General features: G+C 41.5%; 1 protein-coding gene across 37 annotated transcripts in view; it reads left to right on the plus strand.

Moving 5' to 3' along the window:
• Nucleotides 1-723: 723 nt before the first annotated feature.
• Nucleotides 724-12,980, plus strand: part of MAP2 (microtubule associated protein 2) — a 186,709-nt gene continuing 174,452 nt past the window's right edge. For all 37 annotated transcript variants that reach the window (XM_033170369.1, XM_033170438.1, XM_033170504.1 and 34 more), the window contains exon 1: nt 724-775. The gene's annotated coding sequence lies outside the window, so the exon portion shown is untranslated. The remainder of the gene's footprint in view (nt 776-12,980) is intronic.

Consider the following 12,980-nt stretch of genomic DNA (forward strand, 5'->3'; position numbering starts at 1 on the left):
GGATTTTGTACAAAACAAAATAAAAAATAAAAATAATTCCTTCCAGTAGCACCTTAGAGACCAAAGTTTGTTCTTGGTATGAGCTTGGTATCTGAAGAAGTGTGCATGCACACGAAAGCTCATACCAAGAACTTGAAGGAATTATTTTTATTTTTTATTTTGACTATAGCAGACCAACATGGCTACCTACCTGTAACTAGGATTTTGTACAGTAAGCCTGCAACTTACATTTTCCAGTAAGTAAGCCTGCAACTTTTTTTTCTTGCACGCCAACCCGCACTGAATGCGCACAAGTTAAATGCACATAGGTTGTGGGCTTGCTGTAAAGCAATTTTTCATGGTTGAGAGAACAGAAATGCTCTGGGGGGAGCAGGACTGTAGTCCTTGCAATACCCAATATACCACAGGTACTATATTACTTTGGCATGATCATTCTGCTTATCCGTTTGCATTGAGTAAAAAGGCCCTCTGGACTGTACCTTTTAAAGATGTAGAAGGGCATTGTTTCTTGTCTAGTATTACAATTTGCCTCTGTTTTATGAAATTGTATTCATTTGGTCAGTGTCATATAGAGCGCAGTATAACACTGGGTTTCCCCCCTCTAGTATAATCTTTGCTACGTTTTGCCTTTATCACTTAAATGCTGGCATAGCATGTCTGAAAATTGGACCATATGAGTATTTTCAGTTTCTAACTTTAATTAAGATTCCCTCTCTTTCTTTTAGACTGTAGAAAACCTGCCGAGGTATTCACCGGCTGGCAAATCTACCCAAAGGTAGGTATCTTTTTTTGTGATGGTCTAAGCCCCAGCGCTGTGCGGTGTAAAAATATTCCATGGATGTCTGACTGATCTAGAACATGTTCCTTATTACAAAGCTCTGATCTGTATGCTACCAAAGAGAGAGAAGGAACTTAAGACATTCCTTCTAAGAATGTATCATGTGAGGATGCAGGTGGGGGGATTGCATATTGAACCCTTCAGTCCTGTGCATGCTTACTCAGAAGTCGGCCCCCTGTGTTTTGTGGGACATACTCTCAGACAAGTGTACCTAGGTTTGCATCCTAAATATTCTGTCACATCAAAAAGTCCCTGCCCCTAAGTAAGGCACAAAAATGTGTAGCCTAGGCTTCTGCCTGAGGTGCTATTTTGTGTATGTTTGTAAGCAAAAGTGCCAACATGACATCCCCTCATTTGATTTTGCAGTTCCAAAAGGGCCATGCCATGAGCTTCTGAATTCAACAAACAAAAAGAGCCCCCCCCCCCGTGTGTATAAAATGCTGAACTTATTGTTGACTCAGACTAAGTGTGGGTTGGTTTTGGAATGGGGCACAAACTTCAAAGAAAACAAAACTCCCACAGTGAGTTTGCCGATTTATTTATTTATTTACAGAAACTTTAGCTTTCAGAGAGACCTTATTTTACTCCCAGCTTCTGTTAAATACATAAAAAAGCTGGGTACGCTGAGTCAAATGCTGTAGCTTGAGTCCAAAACACAGCATGTTGCTCTCTTACCATTTATCAGATTTGGGTGAACAGCTGCCAAGAACGTTTTCCAGCAAAAGGAGCTGGTAGACATTCTGTCAGCTATGAGACAGGATGGATTTGTTCAGGGTTCTGACCTTTTATTGGTCCAATTTTATGCTGAAGCTTATTTGAGAATACTTTAATGAGAATCAGAAGCTCTATTAGGAATACAAACTTGTTGATCTCAACTTAGTATTTTTGGCACAAGCAGATTTCAACTGCGTTACTGGTGCACCTGAATCCTATAAAGGGAACCTTCAGACATCCTTTCTGGGAGGTAGCATGACTCAAGCTGACAGCATCTCATTGTGCAAGATAGGCTTGGATCAGTTTAGCTGCTACTGTAGCAAATGTCTGAATGTGTGAAACATGGTGGTGCTATGTACATTGCTCCCCTTACACCAGGCTGAAGATTGGAGCAAATTGGAGTAATGAAAAGCCCTTGGGGTATATGTTAAAGTTATACTGGTATCTGTTGGGACTGGTAGGGTCATAGGTTTTCCATTTCTTGGGACGTTGTTTTCCTTTTGATTGTTATGTATGCTTTTGAAGCGATTCTGTGGAACATGTATGTGCAGTGGGAAGCGGATGTTTCCAAGTTCTTCTGCCATGGTTGTAACAGCGATTGCAGGAGCACTGTGGTTTATGCAGTGTGCATGGCTGAAGCTGGAAAATCCCCAGCTTGTTAACAGGCACCTTCTGCAAGTGGCAGAGGGTTGTGTGCTGCAGAGGTCAGTTGGGCACAGAGGCTGGAAACTAAAGTGCAGAACGCTAAGATGAAATTTTGCAAAATAAATGGGGAGGGGTGTCACTTTTGACAGAAAGGCAAAACCCAGATATCTGTTGTTACTTTTTGATAAAGCCCCATCCCCTTAAGGTAGACTTAGGGTAAGCACTATATAATAAGCATAATGTCAACTAGACTGACAGGATGTCAAAATAATAACAAAAATTAAGATATACAACCACTTGATAATATTTTTGCTCTAAATACTTGTTTCTCACTTCCCTCTGGAAGAAAAGCAAAGTGTGTGTATGTGTCATTTTTGACCTGTCATTGAATTTTTAACCAAGTGCATAGACCTCTCAAGGCAACTCGAGGCCCATTCATGGTGTGTCCTCTCTGTCCTGCTAGCTAGCTTTTGGTCTGCCTGTGGGAAATACAAATAGATACAGATTTTCACACTGGATGAGTTTCTTGGGGAGATGTTAGGTTTTTCATTTTGACAAGTTATCAAGCCTCCCAGTATGCAATTCACACATAAGAAGTGGGATAACATAAGAAGACAGGTTTGTGTGGGAAAAGGGCCTTGTCTGCAGTTAACTGCTGCGGTAAACATTATGCATTCCTTCCAAAAGGAGTTATAAATGTTTCACAAAGAGGTATTGAAAGAGTCGGAGATACTAAATTAGTAAAATACTAATAATGCAAATGTAAAATGTTAATAAGAATTCTGTTGTCTAGATTTTTAAATATCAGTTCAATCCAGAAAATGATTTAAGCATCAAACAACTTTCACATTGCCATTCTCGTTCTACTTAGAATGTTCTTACAGGGTTCAGACGTAGACGCTTGCTATCCCCTCAAAAACTCTTGCCACCCCCATTGCCTTTTAAAGGCCCTTTCTTTCCATCTTGTCATCATGAGCAGTTTAAGTCCTCTTCAGACATTGACCCATGTCACTCCAGTTTCTGAAGGGATTGCAGTGCTATTTTTGTAGAAAAAAGGTGCCAAAACTCTCCATGAATGCCTCCCTCGTTCTCTTAGAATGGCAATGGTGCCCACCTGAGAGGTGCCAGAACTGAGTTGTGGCAAGTTCTGGTTGGGAGGGGGAAGCCTTGGGCATATCCAAATCTGGGTCTTCTTTTACCCTCTGTTTTGGTGACCTGCTTCCTCTTTTCTGGCAAGGCATAAGCAAGCACCCTACAATTGCATGAATAACGTGAGGCGATGTTTGGCCCTCAGACACTGAACTTTGGGAAACCATGTTTCAGGTCATATGGAGATACTGCAACAGCAAGAAGAATTCATCCAGGGCAGGATTCAGCCATGCTGCTGCATGTGTGGAATACTGTCTGCTCATGCAACAGGACTGCCCCCCTGCCCCCCAATGCACCCCCCATGCTCCCTCAATCTGCTCTGGAGGGCTGCAAGAGTGGACCTCATGCTTCATCCATTTCTCAGATGCATGGACTAGAGAATCAAAATATTCTTACTGAAGAACCTTGTACCGTAGGGGCCTCCTGGTGTTCCCCTTATGTTTCTTTGTAAGATATGAAATCTCACAAATCGTTATTACCTTGGCTCAGAAGCACCTCTTCTGCTTTGCTGGTCATATTATAAATAAAGAAGCAGGTGTGGTGTAAGTGTTCTTTTTATTTTTAATGTCCCTATATAACTTTTAAGCTTCAGAATTTGCCAGTCCTTAGAGGCAACTTCAGATGACACACACAGAGACACAGAGTCCAGTAGTCAGGGGAAATACTGTTGTTCCTAATCCCACTGCAGATGAAGAGCAGAGATACTTGCCGTGCTGCAAGTTCCATCTATTCAGGAGGTGTATCAAGGGCTGCCTATGGCATGGCCTTTTGGGTTGTGGCACCAAGTGTCTAGAATTCTTCTCCTCTCCCATAGAATACGACCCATTTCTCAACTGAAGGCAAGTGATGGCTGTTTTATTTTGTCAAGCTGTTGGCGTTAAGAGTAGAAGAATGAACCTAAAATAGCCGTTGGCCTAAGATGACTTTTGAGTGTCTTCAAATTGTACTTTTAATGTATTTTAAGACTAGTGCAGCCCAAGATGTTATCATCTCGAGAGTGCATTGCAATGTATTTTGCATCCTTCATCGCCTCGAGAGTAGGGCAGGGTTGACTTTCAGATACAGAATGATAAAATATACATCCTGATTTTCATTTAGCTTTCATTGTTTGATGGAAACGTTGTTGTGCACTGTTGTTTTACAGCATTTGTGGATTCCTTGAAAGCACGAGAAAGCTGGTGTTTCAACTTGAAATGTATCACTGTGTTCACAAAATGCACAACTTTATTTATTTGGAGTATATCTCCCCCCCCCCAGCCACACCCTCCAAAAAGAAATTTAAAAAATCCTATGGGTGGCCATGCTATCATTTTATTTCAGTGACGCTGGATGGCACCGTATAATTTGCATTGTCATTTCCCCTTTGAAAGTGGATGCAGAGGTTGAACTGGTATTTAACCTTGGCATGTAGGATTGCGTACCAGTGTGTGATATCTCAGTATTCACTGAAGTTACTCTGTTGCAAATCAACGAAGCAACATACAGAATGCTAAATTAATGAGTTAATGCAATGAATACTCAACCGGGTTATAAATATTAATTGAAAATTAAACTGTCAGGTAATTGAAAGTTTTGTGGGGTGTTTTTTTTTTGTTTGAAAAATTATGTTTTGCATCTCAGGGACCTCAGAGCAGCTGCTAAGTCTTATAAAAGCCAAGGAAGCTGCATTGCACTCTGGTAGTGACTTCCCTCAGGATGCCATAAGCTCCAGAGCTGAGCGGTGATTTGGTCATTAGTCTCTGCCTTCTAAATGCAATTCTTTAACAACTTCGCTTTCCCTGAGGTCACATGGGGAGTCTGTGGTGAAACTCCAAAGCTAATTTTAATCCTTTGTGGCTTAGGGCTGAACAAGGTGTCTTGTGGAAATGTGGTGTAATTCACCTCCCTGAGCATTTTTTTGTGTAAAGAAATATATTATTAGGAAATACCTTTGTGAGGTGAGAGGAGAAAGAGTTCCTTGGCCATTCCCTAATCCCTATATGTGTTAAAATGGTCCCCTATGAAATATCAAACAGTTTTCACCCTCATAAGGGGCATGGAAATCTGCAAGGGAGCAGGTGGAGGGTGCAATGGGGTGGAGGACCAGGGATCCAGGATGAGATAAGCCCCCCCCCTCCACATGTTGTTTGCTCCCCTAGTTGCTTTCTAGAAGGTATAGGTTGTTGGTGAGTTACAAGGAGTCATCTTCTTGCAATATCTTCTTTGGTTTTGAGTTGCAAAATATTTCACAGTGATCCCGGGTTGGTTAATTTTTATTTTCCTTTTAACAGCCTTTAAAATGTAATTTGGAAAAATAAAAATAGTGGAAATTCAGCATTTTTTAAAATATTGCAGTAAATGTTCTGCTCCCATTTGGCCCATGTTGTTTTGTTAGCCTGTTACCATATCTGTTCCTGCATTTCTCACCGGAATATGCAAAATGTTCTGGTTGGAATAGGGACAATGTTGGCTTTCCCCCATGCCCCTCTCTTGTAACCTTTCATAGAGAAGACCACCTGAAGGAGATTTTTTAGAGTCACTCCACTCAATGTTTTATTACCAAGCTGAATTCCTAGGATACTTTTTCTTTCCTGTGTCATGAAAGGGTTTCTAGCAGAATTTCATTTCTCAGATTAAAAACGCGACAACGTGTGTACATTTAAGGATGTTAACGGTGTGTTTTGCTTACATTCTGCCATTGGCCTAAGAAAGCTTTCCATGCTCCTCCATCCATCTTGAGCACCCTCATTCTCCTGCTGCACGGCCTGAGCTCTTGCCTTTTCACCCAGCCCAGACTTTGCTGGTGTTGCTCTGGACAAGTACTCTTAACAAGGAAGCTTGCATGAACATGGAAAGTCCTCACTATCAAAAGGTCCTGATGATTCTTCAGGAAACCTGAAGTAAGCCAAGACAGGTCTGGCTTGGATACCTTTTGAATTCCTCTTTTGCTTGCATGTAAAGGCAGAGGTGTAGGAAGCCGCTCGGGCACACAGAGCACCAAACATGACATACACCTGGGGGCGGGGACGCTGCTATGTAGCGTGCATGTGCAGCATCGCTATGTACGATGCATGTGTCGTACGTAGCAGCGTCGCACATGTGCGCTACATAGTGGGTTGCCGCCGCCGCTGCTCCAGCACCGTATGGACGGTGCCAGGATCCTCTGCTCGTGGCTGCAGCCGTGAATGGAGGACCCTCTACATGCGGCTGCAGCCATGAGCAGAGGATCCCAGCACCGTCCGTACGGCGCTGGAGCCCCACTGCTGGCAAACTGCATGCCTTGTCACCCCCGGAGTTGCTACGCCCCTGTGTAAAGGACACTCCGTGAAACAGATTACAAACATTTTTAGAAAGTTTTTTCCCCATTACCCCACTTTGACTTCCAAATATAGTATCATTTGATGAAATAGCTTCTAAAGTTTGAAATAAAGCCACAAAAGATGGTTTTTGGGGGGCTTCAAATTTTATTCAGCTTTAAGCAAAGAATGAGTCACCTCACGCTTTACATTGATTAGTGGGGAATCAACTTCAATCCCAGAGGCTAAGAGTGAAGGGTTGGTGTTTTTATTTTATAAAGCTGTTCTTGACTGGTTGAGAGCCTTCATTTTCATTATCATGGGACATAGCTGACGATTGCTCATGCAACAAGCACTCAGTGAAGGCTGTTTCCCCTTCAGCTACATTTCCCCCTGGGCATTCTTGTACAGAAAATGATCTGAATACATAAGAAAATTTCAGCTCAAAATACAGATGTTGGTAAAAGGCTCTACCTGTAGATGCAAGCATAAAGAAGGATGAAGAGTAATAATCACTTTTCTGCCCTTTCAAGACTAAAAGGTCCCAAAACATTTTCTATTAGTTTCTTTTGCTGTCATTTACATATTATTGTTACTTAAGAGAAAGAGAGAGAGTTTTATTTATAAAGCTAGAATAAATAAAATCACAGCATTTAAATATAGATTTTTAAAGTAGCGCCAAGGATTTAGTAAGCTTAGAAGGATGGTATGGTGTTAATTAGCTGTGAAAATAACGGAGGGTTGGTAGCAGTGAATATTGTGGCTGTTAGTCTTGCACTTTGACTGAAGCTGGACAGGGGGTGCTCTTCCTTAGGAAAAAACTTTTTCTTCCTAATTTTGGCTAATGCTCTTTGCCTTACACTCTGTGAGTTGATGGGCCTTGATCAGATGGGAGGGAACCTAGGAATATGCTGTACCTGCCACAGCAGCACCAAGTACGTCCTCCCAGGAGACTCATAGCTGTGTGTATTGTGGTCTCTGGTCACCAACCTGAGCCTTCAACCAAACATCAGGGTAACTTTGGAAGTTCCTCCTAAAGTGAAGAATCCAAGGAATGTCAAGGGTTACCCTCAAACAAAAAGCCCTGAAAAGAATGGTGATACTTATCATCCATTTTTTAAGCAAAGGGCCAAAGTCAGGTGCACTGCCATTGTGGGGCTTGGATTTTAGCACCCCACCCTTCAGACTGATATTAAATATTGCTATGCCCAGAACTTGACATGCTTCCTGAGTGCTGTGGCTTGTAGAACTGGAGTTTCCCCTATGTAATCCTTCAAATGAGTTAACAAAACAAACATTTTATCTACCTTTGGAGAGCATCGTTGATGAATGCTTTACAGACCAATTTTAGTAATAGTATTTAATATTCATTAGGTACCACTGAGAACAAAACGAAAACCCCTCCCAAAGAGGATGATAAAATAATCACATTTTTTTCCAATCCAGATACTCTGTTAATTTATATCTAGATACCATCACTTAAGTTTCCAAATTACAGGTAACAGATTACTTTCCCCTGAGGAGATGGTTATGTAATTAAAGGATGAGTTCTACCCCCTATAAATTTTCAGTCTAAGTCCTGTGCAAGATTAAAGACTATATGCTGATAAGCAAAGCATTTGATGTTATGCCTATTTGTGATAATTCCACATTAAAAAGATGCACAATGACATTCATTCTTTTGAAGGAAACTAGTTAGTCAAGTTTTTATCAGGAAGTAGCATATTTGTAACCTGAAAGATGAATAAATCCTTTTCACAGCCACGAAACTGCCACCTAAGGAGTTAAGGACAGATGACCGATTTAAGAATCAAGGACAGAACATCCTTTGTAGAATTAAGGTACTTAAGCTTTGGATTTGCTTCACTGGAGCACTTTTGAGGAACAGAGTCTCAGAATTTTTAGGCAGATTTACTAAGGGTGAAATTTCCACAGCAAAGTTCTGCCTATTATGAGCTGGTGTTGGACTATTGCTCCACCTTGTCAGCACTGTCTCAATCTGATCTGATGGGCGAGAGATTAACAAACTTTGCAGCCTAATAATGTTTATTTGTATATTAATACAATTAATAAAAATACAATTTATCTCCTTAAAAAAAAAGACTCTCAAAGTGGCTAGCAATCAAGTTACAAACCACAATAAAACATCAAGATACATAAAACAGTAAACAGAAAAGAGAAGAAAAATGAGAAGATCAGCACAGCAAGTAAAGTATCATCGGATCAGTTAACTTCAAGGCCAGCAGTTTCGATAACCACCAAACTGGTCTGAACGTGGCTTAACTGGATGGTAGAAGGCCAATAATTTTGGGGGCAAGGAGACCATTCCACAATTGTGGCTCCATGACCCAAAAAGGTCCTATATTACTTCCGTGTTCAGACCCAGAAACCTTCCCCCTAAATAAATTCATGCTTGACTCAAATTTTAGTTTGGTTTTTGGCAGAATTTAGGCCACAACTTTATTGATTACAGACAGTGAATGGTTGCATAGGCTCTGGTTTGACTAGCTCCCTGCCATGCAGATAGCGCTGACCCAGGATTCCAGCATAGGTCAGCCAAGGGTGAACACCTGGATAAGCGGAATGCCGGGAACAGGCTATCTCCACCACCCAAATGTCCCCCTGGACTCAGGCACGGGCACAACCTCCTCTCAGGGGTTGACCAAACCACCGAGTCCCTGGGTACCTTTAACAGAATACCCTTCACATAGGGATGGCGAGAGCATTCTCCCATCCCTATCACCTGAACCAGAGCCTATCCACAATCTTACAAGTTGTGATGATTTGCTATGTGGCAGGCAAAACCCAAATGGCAACAGCCAATCAGCCAATCAGGTGGGTGGGTGTTCCAAATGCACGCACCGAAAGAGGAAGCTCTGGGTCACGTGCATGGGTATATATATATAGGTCCCTCAGTACATTTAGACAGCGCCCCATTGGCCAGATTGAACCCAGCATCGAGGGACTTTCCAGTCGGGTGTTGTGGCTGACCAATTGTACCCACCCAAAACACAGGGTGTCTGTTTTCTAGGTCTCACCGCAATACATGCCCTCTTTAATGGAGGACCCAATTTGCTGTGCCTCAGATGATGGAGGAAACAGAGAAGGGCTTCAGTTACCAGTACATGTTCAGATCAGTACTTGTGCATGAAGATGGCCCTTGAGATATCATAGCTCTACACTGGTGAGGGTACTCAGAGATAAAACCTGGACTTTGAATTGAGCCTGGAAGCCAATGGTAACCAATGAAATAAGACTGAATAAAAGTGGCGGGAGGTGCCTCACACATCCTCTCTAGCCCTTAGCTGGACAGAGAGCAAAAGTGGAAGTTTGCCGGATTGACTTCCACTCACACATACAGTGATAAGAAATGAAATCACCTGATCAGTGACCCTCTGCAATAGTGGCAGTGGAAAATACCAACAAAAACTTCTCCATACACCTTGTCCCAGTCCATACTGACTTCAGCATAACTATACATCATTGGAAAATTCATATACAGCAACTGAGGCAGGGCTGGCTAAGTTGTGACCTTTTAGATGTTGTTGAACTCCCACCAGACCCAACGAGCATGACCAATGGCCAGGGATGATGGGAGCTGTAGTTCAGCAACCCCTGGAGGGCCATAGGTTGCCCCGCTCCCTGTACATGAATGTGAGTGGCTGGTCCATTTTTTCAATGAAAATCTTCAGCAGGTGAACCAACCAAAGCTGCTAAGAGGCACTCTTTATACGTCCTACATGAGCTTCTGGATGCAGTGATGGATCCAGGAGCACACACAAGCTCTGACCCTGATTTTTATGGTGCAACACCATCCCAAACAGGTTGGACACCCTGAAACTTATTGGTGTTCCTTCTGTTTTCCTTCATAATTTGCAAAAAACAAAACACCTCTTGAAAGAGTTAACAAAGATATCTTGAAGATATGTGTGCAACATTCAGTGTAACATTTTCTGGCTTCAAACCATTGGGAATAAGGATGATACAGCCTTTTTCCATGAGTGTGTACATTCAGGTGTTAAATACAGCAAATAGAATAAAAATTATGCTGCACATACTGTCACTGAGTCATCCACTAAGACTTCTGGTTCCTTTTTCTGGTAGATTACGGCCAGGTTCCCTCCCCTGCTGCCAAATTTTCATCAGTTTACATTTGCATACATTGACTTCAGTTAAATCCTATGGATGCAGAAGCAAAAAATGTGTATGGGGAGAACAAAAAGGAGAGATAGAGTAGGAAACATATTAGAACTAGTATTCTGTCCATTGCTTCTATCACTGTTTGATTGTGTGTCTTACGGTTTTCACAAAATACCTCAGAGCCTCCCACGAAAAAAGAAAAAGATACAATCTGCTGCATGATACTGAATTTACTCTTATTACTGAAGAAATGTGCAAGCTTTTCTGTTAAACAAAGTCGATGTTTGCTCCGTTTTAAGAAAGAGGTCTATACCTTTTATCTCCTGAATATGAGAAACGGCAATGTATCAAACAAGAAAGTAGCCAGACATTTAAATTAGTGCCGTACCTGATAATTAACATTTAATGTATCTTCCTGGGTTTTCTCGTTCTTCAACTTCTTATTTGTTGGAGGGCAGAGGAACCAAGACTAATGCAGTAACTATGGTCTGTAATTACACAGCATGTGGTCCCTCTGGGATGCTTCTCCACCATGGGATTTATTAGCTGTCTCACTTGCATAAAGAACAAGATGTAAATTATCCCCCAGTGCTAGTAATAGCACTCTGTAGCAGAAGACCCAATTACATGGTGAAAATAATGCAGTGAAAAGGTGTAATGCAGGTTTACTCAGAGGTAAGGCCCCACCAGCACCATACACTTAAAGCAGTATTACAGTATTTTTTTAAAAAATATTTTTATTAAAGATTTTCTTGATTTACAAAGGTAGTGCAATGTCTCTCTCGTATTTTTCCATATAACATTTTTACAAATCAGTTTTTGTTGTTGAGAGAGACATTAGGAAGAAAAGGGGGGGAAGAGATGGGTGGGATGGGGAGATAGGTGGGGTGGGGTGACGATGTTTTTATTTTACTTAATATGAGTAGGGTTTGGTGTCAGCGTTGTTTGTGTAGGTTCTCTGTTGTTCGCTTGTGCTCCTCTGGCAGTGAGAAGTGAAATTTGTTAAGCATGCTGAGAGTTGTTTGGAGGCCCCTATTCCCCTCGCAGAGCTACAGTTTCCAGCATGGTTTAAGAGTCAATCCCTCTTTCCAGGAAACTGGAAACTGTAGCTCTGTGGGAGGGGGACTCACCTTTTAGCATCCTTAACAAACAGCAGTTCCCAGGATTCTCTGGTCATGAGTGTTTAATCTGGCATGATACTGTGTAAATGAGTAGTGCAGATGGGGCCTAAATTTCATTGTGTCCCCAACAAAATGCTACACGTTGCGCACACTCCAAGAGCAGGCTGTCAGGAGAAGGTAGTTGCTACCCCTTATGCTGGTGAGAACAGGCATTCTGTTGAATACTGTTGCTAATTTCTGTATTTCTGTTCTGTGCTGATACAGATACAAGGAATGACAATAGCATGGGACAATGGACAGGGTAATTCCATTGGCCAACAATCCAGCCCACAACTTGTAGCACAATCCTTTAAAGCTCTTTTAAATAGAGAGGTTGTCTTTTTAAAAAAAAATTCCAAAATTGCTTCCTCTCTGCTTTTCAGTTATGAATGCCTGGGCAGTTGACATCTTCCTAATTCTTATTGTTTCCCAAGCCTACAGAAACGGAAGATTTGCTTTTCATTCATAGTGCCCATGATTCTTACAAACCTTCTTGTTAAATAGCTCCTAAGTCAGCATCTTATGTGGAAAGGAAATTATGTTTGTCTAGTGCACTTATAACCCCCCACCCCGCCTTCAAGTCTCAGCTAGGAACTTCATGCTCTTATTCAGATGCTAATATAAAGCCATCTGCTTCTTTAGCTGAGGCAGGCAACTAAGCCATGTGACCTCAGTTATTACCATTGCCCTCTTTCTGAGAACTCATTCGCTGTTAAACCCTGAACAATTATCAGCTGATTAGGATAATTTTAAAAGATTTTCAGAATCCTGGGGCAACCTACTTTCCCAAATCATGCATTGCTGAATGTACATTGGTTATAAAAAGGAAAGCAAAACTTTTTAAAGATAGAATTTCTATTTTAGTGCATTAGATTATTATACATTGCTTGTTACATAGAATGTAGATTCTATATTATATCCCATTTGCAGAATTAGATTTACTGAATTTGAGGATATATATACAAAATTATAGCTTTCACTGCTTTCCCCTTTCCACTCGATCACACTTTTAGCAGATCCTTGTTGGAATCTCAGACATTACAAGCTTCCCCACGTAAA

This window comes from Lacerta agilis, chromosome 1, assembly GCF_009819535.1.
Source record: "Lacerta agilis isolate rLacAgi1 chromosome 1, rLacAgi1.pri, whole genome shotgun sequence".
Taxonomy (NCBI): domain Eukaryota; kingdom Metazoa; phylum Chordata; class Lepidosauria; order Squamata; family Lacertidae; genus Lacerta; species Lacerta agilis.